Below are 9940 nucleotides of genomic sequence, written 5' to 3'. Positions count from 1 at the left end.
TTTCTGGACTGGGTTGTTTCTTTTTTTGATATTGAGCTGCATGAGCTGCTTGTATATTTTGGAGATTAATCCTTTGTCAGTTGCTTCGTTTGCAAATATTTTCTCCCATTCTGGGGTTGTCTTTGTCTTTTCGTCTTGTTTACGGTTTCCTTTGCTGTGCAAAAGCTTTTAAGTTTCATTAGGTCCCATTTGTTTATTATTGTTTTTATTTCCATTTCTCTAGGAGGTGGATCAAAAAGGATCTTGCGTGATTTATGTCACAGAGTGTTCTTCCTATGTTTTCCTCTAAGAGTTTCATAGTGTCTGGCCTTACATTTAGGTCTTTAATACATTTTGAGTTTATTTTTGTGTATGGTGTTAAGAAGTGTTCTAATTTCATTCTTTTACATGTAGCTGTCCAGTTTTCCCAGCACCGATTATTGAAGAGGCTGTCTTTTCTCCATTATATACTAATCATTAGAGAAATGCCAATCAAAACCACAACGAGGTATCACCTCACACTGGTCAGAATGGCCATCATCAAAAAATCTACAAACAATAAATGCTGGAGAGGGTGTGGAGAAAAGGGAACCCTCTTGCACTGTTGGTGGGAATGTAAATTAATACAGTCACTATGGAGAACAGTGTGGAGGTTCCTTAAAAAACTAAAAATAGAACTACTGTATGACCCAGCAATCCCACTACTGGGCATATACCCTGAGAAAACCATAATTCAAAAAGAGACATGTACCACAATGTTCATTGCAGCTCTATTTACAGTAGCCAGGACATGGAAGCAACCTAAGTGTCCATAGACAGATGAATGGATAAAGAAGATGTAGCACATATATACAATGGAATATTACTCAGCCATAAAAAGAAACAAAATTGAGTTATTTGTAGTGAGGTGGATGGACCTAGAGTCTGTGATACAGAGTGAAATAAGTCAGAAAGAGAAAAATAAAGACCATATGCAAACACATATATATGGAATGTAAAAAAAAAAAAAGGTTCTGAAGAACCTAGGGGCAGGACAGGAATAAAGACGCAGATGTAGAGAATGGACTTGAGAACATAGGGTGAGGGAAGGGTAAGCTGGGACGAAGTGAGAGAGTGGCATGGACATATATATACTACCAAATGCAAAATAGATAGCTAGTGGGAATAAGCTGCATAGCACAGGGAGATCAGCTCGGTGCTTTGTGTCCACCTAGAGGGGTAGGATAGGGAGGGTGGGAGGGAGACACAAGAGGGAGGAGATATGGGGATATATGTATATGTATAGCTGATTCACTCTGTTATAAAGCAGAAACTAACACAACATTGTAAAGCAATTATACTCCAATAAAGATATTAAAGAAGAAAAAAAAAGAAGGTGTGGAAGACACATTGACTGGGAGAGGAGGCCTGAGAAACAGTGCTGCAAGCCTGGGTAATTTGCATGTCACTGGGCATTGAGTGTCCCCCTTCAGTACATTTCACTGGCGTTACATGTTGATTTAGTCTCTATTTCCTGATTAGAGGACTTTCACCTCTGGCTTGCCAAACCCCACGTCCTCTGTGAAGCCACAGAAGGGAAGAGTTTCTCTGGCCCCACCAGCTAGGCCTTAGAACTGGTGGGACAGCCTCCACTCTCATTTTATACTTAACCTTGGCTCTGTCCCATATTTCATTTGTTCTTACCCTGACCTAGAGTTGATGTCAGTTCCTAAGTGTCTGACCACCTGTTGACTTTGTGATTTTATTCAGCTACTGGGTTTCCTGTTGAGTCTGTCTGTGGAGCATGGCTAGTCTGTGAAGTTCTCTTTGTTTTACTTTGATGATCTCAGCTGGGTGATGGATGAGCCATGTAAAAGTTTTTCCTTACGTGCATTTTAACCTTTACATCATTCTTCTAAAGCCTGGATTCTGAAAGCAATCTGTGATTCAAAAACAGTTAGGAGGGCTTCCCTGGTGGCACAGTGGTTGAGAGTCTGCCTGCCGATGCAGGGGACACGGGTTCGTGCCCCGGTCCAGGAAGATCCCACGTGCCGCGGAGCGGCTGGGCCCGTGAGCCATGGCTGCTGAGCCTGCGCGTCCGGAGCCTGTGCTCCGCAACGGGAGAGGCCACAACAGTGAGAGGCCCGCGTACCGCAAAAAAAAAAACAAAAAAACAAAAAAACAGTTAGGAGCTTGGGGAATCCTGAAAAGTCAGGTATAGTTAAGTCCTAAATACATACTTTGTAACCGCAGTAGTAAGGAGAAAGGCACCAGGCAGGAGGGTATCCTTGGGCTTTAGCACAGAGTGAACTGAATTTGAATCCTCTTCCTGTAATTCAGACTTTTACATTGGGCTAATTTCTTAATCTCTGGTCTCAAATTGTGGGTAATAATGATACTTTTTTTTTTTTTTTTTTGCGGTACACGGGCCTCTCACCGTTGTGGAGCACAGGCTCCGGACGCGCAGGCTCAGCAGCCATGGCTCACGGGCCCAGCCGCTCCACGGCACGTGGAATCTTCCTGGACTGGGGCGTGAACCCGTGTCCCCTGCATCGGCAGGCGGACTCCCAACCACTGCGCCACCAGGGAAGCCCAGTGATACTTATTTTATAGAACTGTTGTGAGGCTTAGAGGCAGTATATGTACAGAACTTGGTTCGTGGCCAGTTCTCAACAAATGTAGTCATTAATAATGATAATGTAAGCTTAGTATGAAGCAGTGATATTCGGTAGAAAGCAGAAGTAATGCAAATATAATTATTTTCCTATTTTTATTATTTTTCTTTTTATAAAGTAATATATCATTGTGTTGTAGAAAATTGAGAAAATACAGGTAAACAGAAAGCACATAACAGTTACCATCCAGAGAAACATTTTGATATATATCCTTCTTTCCCAATCATATAAATATAATTTTTAAAGCAAAACTGTGGTTGTGCAATATATATTTTGTTTGTTTAACAATATATGTAAATATCTTTCTGTGCTATTAAATATTCCATTACCACATGATTTTTTTTGTGTGTGTGTGTTACGCGGGTCTCTCACTGCTGTGGCCTCTCCCATTGCGGAGCACAGGCTCTGGACGCGCAGGCTCAGCGGCCATGGCTCATGGGCCCAGCCGCTCCGCGGCACGTGGGATCCTCCCGGACCGGGTCACGAACCCACGTCCCCACGTCCCCTACATCGGCAGGCGGACTCCCAACAACTGCGCCACCAGGGAAGCCCCTACCACATGATTTTTAATGGCCTCATAGACTTCCATTGGGTGGCTGTAACCATAATTTATTTAATATATTTCTGTCAGTTATTTAGGCTGCTTCTATTTTTTTTTCTGATATTCTTAATGAACATTTGTTAAATCTTTGTACACTTGCTTATTTTCTTATCTTCTTAATAAAAAACATGGCCAGAAAGAACAACTTCAACTACTAATCTTTTAAGATGATGTCCTGGCTATCCAAAAGATATGAGTTTAAGTAAAGAAATATTGAGAAGTCAATATTTTAGCACAAAGGTCATGTTACATTTTGAATGGCCATTTCCCACAGCATCTAGCTCATAATCCTGAAAGAACAAATCTGGGGTGCCAGGGCTTGTGATCGCCATGAAACGTCAACTAACAGATCACTTTCTGTACCTAAATATTATAGCAAGGTTGACTTGTACTGCTTCACTCCAGATGTAAGAGTCACATTTCTTTTCTTTCTCCAAATCAAATTTTGTATGTTCCAAGCCCCCATCCCACAGTGCTGGCAGGATATCCGATCCCAATAATTACTGTGACCACTGCCCCGCCCCAGGGTCACGTGAAGACCTGTTGGTCTAACTCAGTCCAGCCGGAGAAAAGCCCTGTAACCTTTATTTGATCCATCCTACTACCACAAATGTGCCCCTCGTCCAAGCTGGTGAGGCCCCTGAAACAGTCCTGCTCGTTGCCAGGGTTCCAAGGTTCTTGCTGTGGCTCCAGGCTCCCAGAGCCACCAACAGTCACCCATGTGGCAAACCCTCCCACATCTCCAGGGCAGGAAGGGGCCCAGGTCCTTGCCACCCAAAGATTCTGCAAAGCCTAGCCCTCATGGGGGAAGCGTTCAAAAATCTCCTTTCCTCCTGACTCCTGGCCCTCCATTCTTTCCCTCTCTGGGACAATTCAGTCTAATTTCCCTCAAAGGCCAAAAGGAAGAAAGGATCTCTTCTTGAGTCTGAGAATAGTTACTTCCTGCCCTGCCACAGAGCAGCCCTGAGAGGCAAGTGATCAAGAAGGGCCAAGCCAAGGACTTCCTTGGTGGTGCAGTGGTTAAGAATCCATCTGCCAATGCAGGGGTCACGGGTTCAAGCCCTGGTCCGGGAAGATCCCACATGCCGCAGAGCCACTAAGCCCATTTGCCACAACTACTGAGCCTGCGCTCTAGAGCCCACAAGCCACAACTACTGAAGCCCGCGCTCCTAGAGCCCGTGCTCCACAGCAGGAGAAGCCACCGCAATGAGAAGCCTGTGCACCGCAACAAAGAGTAGCCCCCGCTCGCCGCAACTAGAGAAAGCCCTTGCACAGCAACGAAGACCCAATGCAGCCAAAAATAAATAAGTAAATAGATTAAAAAAACCCAAAAAACGAAGGGCCAAGCCCCCTTTAGGAATTGAGGGAGAGGGGATAGAGAAAAAATACCTACAATTGTTCAAAGCACTATTTGTTTTTTTTAAATTAATTAATTTTTATTTTTGTCTGTGTTGGGTCTTTGTTGCTGCGCACGGGCTTTCTATAGTTGCGGTGAGCGGGGGTTACTCTTTGTTGTGGTGTGCGGGCTTCTCATTGCGGTGGCTTCTCTTGTTGTGGAGCACGGGCTCTAGGCGTGTGGACTTCAGTAGCTGTGGTACATGAGCTCAGTAGTCGTGGCTCGTGGGCTCTAGAGCGCAGGCTCAGTAGTTGTGGCAAATGGGCTTAGTTGCTCCGTGGCATGTGGGATCTTCCCGGACCAGGGCTCGAACCCATGTCCCCTGCATTGGCAGGTGGATTCTTAACAACTGCGCCACCAGGGAAGTCCCAAAGCACTATTTGTAATATTAAAAAGAATGGAAACAACATAAATGTCCGTCAATGCTTAAATACATGATGGTTCCCCCAAAGAGTGGGATACCATGCAGCTGCTATGGCCAAAGATAGCCACAGCGATATTTCCCACCCCACAAGTCCTTCTTACAATGTGACTTTGACACGTCTCCCATTGAGACTTGAAAGTATGTGACTTTTGAGGCTAGATCCTGAAAGGCTATAGCTTGCTGGAACTCTTGAAACCTTAGGAGGTCTTTTAAGTATAGACTGCCCTGAAACTGCCATGGGTGAGGGAGGCCAAACTAGCCCACAGAGAGAGACACAGGGAGAGGCCCTGAGACTACATGAAGAGAGATGTCCAGATGGCCATGAACTGCTTCAGCCCCATCCCCTGTCCCCACTCTAGCCACTATCTGACTATAGATCTATGAGAGACCCAAGCCAGAACCACCCATTAAAACTCTTACCAAATTTCTAATAACAAAATGATTATTATAACATGAGAAATAACAAAATGATTATTGTTGTTTTAAGCCACTAAGTTTTGGAGTGATTTGTTACTTAGCAGTAGATAGCCATAAAGAAGCTCTTTATGCACTCAGATGGAACAATTTTCAAGGTTTAATATTATTAATTTTTAAGAGTATAAAATAGGATATATTGAATGCCCATTTTATTTTTTAAAAAAAGCATATATATGAGAGAGAGAGAAAAAGATTGATTGATTGGGGGAGACTTGTACATGCATAGATCACTGGTTTGTCAGCCCTAGGTGTGCATTAGAATCTTCTGGAGGGCTTTTTAAAAATATCAATGCCTGAGCCCACTCTATACCTATTCAGTCATAATATCTGGGGATGAGACCAAAATATCTTTATCTTTTAAAACTTCCCCAAGAGATTCTGATGTGCAGCCAGAGTTGAGAACTGCTGGTACAGACTAACCTGGAAGGCAACACAGGAAACTGGTGCTGTGTTTGCCTCCAGAAAGGGATGCTTGGGTAAGAATGGATAGTATGGGAGGGAGGTTTACTTTTAATTGTAAACTCTTTGATATTTTGAATTTGTTTACTTGCACATGTTACCTATTTCTAAGAAAAATCAAGTTTTTTTTTTTTTTTTTTTTTTCGGCCACACTACATGGCATGTGGGTATGGGATCTTAGTTCCCTGACCAGGGATCGAACCTGCACCCCCTTCTTTGGTAGCATGGAGTCTTAACCACTGGACCGCCAGGGAAGTCCCAAAAATCAAGTTAACTTAAAAAATAGCTATAGCAGCAGGAATGAATCCCAAATAGCAAATCGGAACAGTCCACTCAATAATGGGGCCTCAGAGGAGGTGACCTTCCTGGGAAGAGTGGGTAGCCAGAAAGGGCTCAGGAAGTGAATCCTGAAGTGGTCTCTAACCTGAGATGACTTCTTTGCTGGCCCATAACATCCCTAGTTAACACATCATTAGTTACTCTTTGGAAAGCAGTTTGGGACAGAGTAATGGCTACCATATGTAACCCTCCAGCTGCCAGTCACCTCTGTGAACCCTGAGACCAACAGGAGGGAAAATGCCCAGGCTTAGTTGGGAGGGGTGAAGAGATCTGGGTTCTGGCTGGCTGGCTGCTGACGTACTGTTATTGAGGAAAAGCAGATTGTTATTTAGCCAGCTCTCCATTAGCAGGGATTTGGCTATCTGTTTCACACCTTAGGTTCCTGCTGCAGAGAACCGGAGCATGATGAAGGTAAGGTAGGAGTGGCAGACCAAAATCTAGCTCTATGAGGTCCCTGGGGATATGTATGTGGGAAGGTGGGGGTACCACAACATTAAATAGCAGCCTGGGATGCTGAATTGGGAGGGAGAGAGGCACCAATAACTGACACCTACGAGTAAGAAAACCTGTCTCTGTCGCACCGCAAAATCCACTACTTGTCGGCTGAGTGGCCTCGTTAAGTAACAATATTCCAAGATGCAGTTTCCTCATCTGTAAAGTAGATTAGAATGTATGGAATAAGAGAGAGAAAATGATAGCCATTATTAAATTAAGCCAGTCTTTAGTGGTGTCTGTTACATGCAAGGATGGGGATCGATTCTTACATTTGACTAACACAGGGAGTGTAGAGGTTAACAGTGGGCTTTGCAGGCAGATGTAACTGGGTTAAAATCATTCTATTGTCATTTATTAACTTGGACAAGTCACCTAACATCTCTGAGTCTCATTTCCTCACCTATAAAGGGAGATTCACAATATAGCACCTCCTCAAAATCTTCTGTGAGGCTTAACTAAGATAATAAATGTGAAGTTTTGTGCATCCAGAAATAAATATCCAGAAACTGTCAACTGTTGTCATTCTGCTTGTTTTGCAGCTTATAGGGAGTTGACAAAGTATTTTAACACCCATTGTTTTACTTGATCCCCTCCAGGACTCTGAGTGTGGGACCATTAATTACCCTTGGAAAGATGAGAACATCAATTAAGTGATTTGTCCCCAGTGGTAAGGGACAGCACCAGGATTAGAACCCAGGTGTTCTGATTCTGATATGGCTTGTGACTTTGGAAGTTCTGAATCTGGTGGGTGACAGAATCTGAGGCTCATCTCAGGTTAAGAAAGGGAGTTCCTTAAACGACTACGAAGAAGTTCATGGGCAAGGGAAGAAAAAGAAGTTAACCATGTTGCTTCCTTCATTGGTCCTCTTCCACTCCCATCTATCCTATCGTCATCTGTGGGCCTCCGCAGGCAGTACAAGAGGAAGAATGAACAAATTAACATATTACTCTATATCGGATAGTGCCCAGTTCGTGGCAGATAATTAAATCAAGACTACCTGCTAGGAAGTGACTAGCAGGGAAGTCGCTGAGGAAAGGGCGGTTGGGGGTTTAGCCTGAGACCCGAGAGACAAGTAGAAACCAGGTACTGGAACAAGTGTTCAGGTCCGGAAAGAGAACAAGCTTGGCAAGCAAAGGAGGCCAGGATGGGTGGGAGAGGGCTGAGGGAGGGAGAGATGACACGTGAGGTGTGTGAGGCCTAAGGGGCTGGGGCCCAGAGCATTCAGGGCTTCGGGGGCATAGGGAGAAATTTGATATTATCTGTAAATGTCAAGGAAAGCCACTGAGGATTTTAAACGAGGATTGGAATTACATTTCATATTTATTTTTATATTTTCTTTTACATCTTAAAAAGAGCCTCTGGCTATTGGGAACTTTGGTGGAAAGTAAGTTACACTGGGGCAAGAGCCCCTCTAACTTTCTAGCAGACCTTTTTCCCATTCATGGCCTCCATTTCTCTATCAATGAAGGAGGGTGGGTGGGAACGCGGGTCCCAAGATGAAGATGATACCCCGCGCAAACAAAGAGCAGTTTACAGCTCTCGTTAGAGCATTTCCGCGATTCCCTTGATACTGATTCCTCGCAATACCCTCGGGGTTAAGGCGGAGAACCAGGAATCTGCCCACTTCGGAGAAGATTCATCGCCATGCAAAGCGCAGGAGGAATCTCCATTAAGAATCAGGGACGCGTGGCTCCTTCTGTACAGGGCAGCCAATCGCAAGGAGGAAAGCGGCCAGGGGGCAGCACCCTTGCCTGTCCTGGCCGCGTCATTGGCTGACAGCCGCGTCTTTCTTCCGCGGTGCCACGTGACTGTGCATGCTGAACTTTCGCTGTTAGAGTCGCCTACAGAACCTCCCCGCCGGTTCCTTCTCGCAGCTCCCCTGGGCCCCGCCTCCTCCAGGGGCCGGGCGATGGGCGGGCAAGGGGGCTGGCGGGTTAAAGGGAGGCGGGCCCGGGAGTGGGCTGCCTCTGCCCGCGCCACCCGATCCCCTCAGCCCCACCGCGGCAGAGGACGCGCCTTGGATCCTGGTCGCACAGGGCGGCCCAGACTCGAGAGGTGAGGAGAGGGGAGGGACTCGAGACGCGGGGGAGATAGCGGTGCCGGCCTTCCCGTGGTCAGCGGGCCCCTCTTGGGGGCGTCCTCGCCTGTGACCCAGGTGTGGTGGGAGGAAGCGCGCACCAACGGTAGCCGCGGGCGGTCGTGGCTGGGCCGTGCGAGGTGGGTGTGCGTAGGAGTTATTTCCTCTGTCGGCAGGGGCGGAGGCAGGGCCAGCGTCAAAGCCCCACTCCCCCAACCCGGCTGATCCCGACCCAACTCCGACGGCAGAGGGCTGCCCACCCTCCACCCCACACTTCGCGCCGGGTGCCCCACACCCCGCTGATAACGGTGCGGCTCTTCCGCCAGAGTCCTCGTAGCGCCTTCTCGAACCCAGATATCTGGGAGCAGGACCAAGGAGATAAGAGCCGCCACCACAACCTTAGACTGATAGGAGAACTGAGGCTTGGGCAGGAGAGAGGACTTGATTACCTTGGTTTTTAAAACTACACACCTGGTTAAGTACAAATCAGGACCTGTAGTTTTTCGAGACTCATAGACCTAAGTTGAAATTCTTTCACTGGATAGATGGAGACACTGAAAGGACACAGAGGGACAGAGCGTTGCCGAAAATTACACAGCAAGTCATTTGCAGAACTAGGACTTGTACCCAGCTTTACCAAACTCATAGACTATTAGGCTGGGCCCTTCCTTGCACAGATTGGGGACCACGGTGAGTTAGACGCATTCAGGACTTAAAACTCCTTTCTGGCAGTCATTCTAGTACCTTTTTCCTCCTTGTCCCTAAGGCTTTTTATGTGAAATCTGGAACTAATGCGATATCCAGTGTTGGGTTAAGCAGAAGTTCTTGTCTTTGAAAGTTGAGTCAAGAAGAAATGGAGTGCCAAAGCTGTTGGCAAGGAATAAGCCCCCCCTTTTTTTTTTCTTCAGTAATCTCAAGGGACGGAGACTAGTAGCTGTCATTTACTGAGCAAATGCTATGTGCCAGGCGCTGTGCTAGGTACTTTACTTGGGTTAGTTTTAGAACAACACTGCAAGTTGAGTAATGTTATCCCCATTT

Source organism: Hyperoodon ampullatus, assembly GCF_949752795.1.
Source record: "Hyperoodon ampullatus genome assembly, chromosome: 4".
In the NCBI taxonomy this organism is placed as follows: Eukaryota; Metazoa; Chordata; class Mammalia; order Artiodactyla; family Ziphiidae; genus Hyperoodon; species Hyperoodon ampullatus.
The sequence above is the reverse complement of the archived record's forward strand: the minus strand, read 5'-3'. Positions refer to the sequence as shown.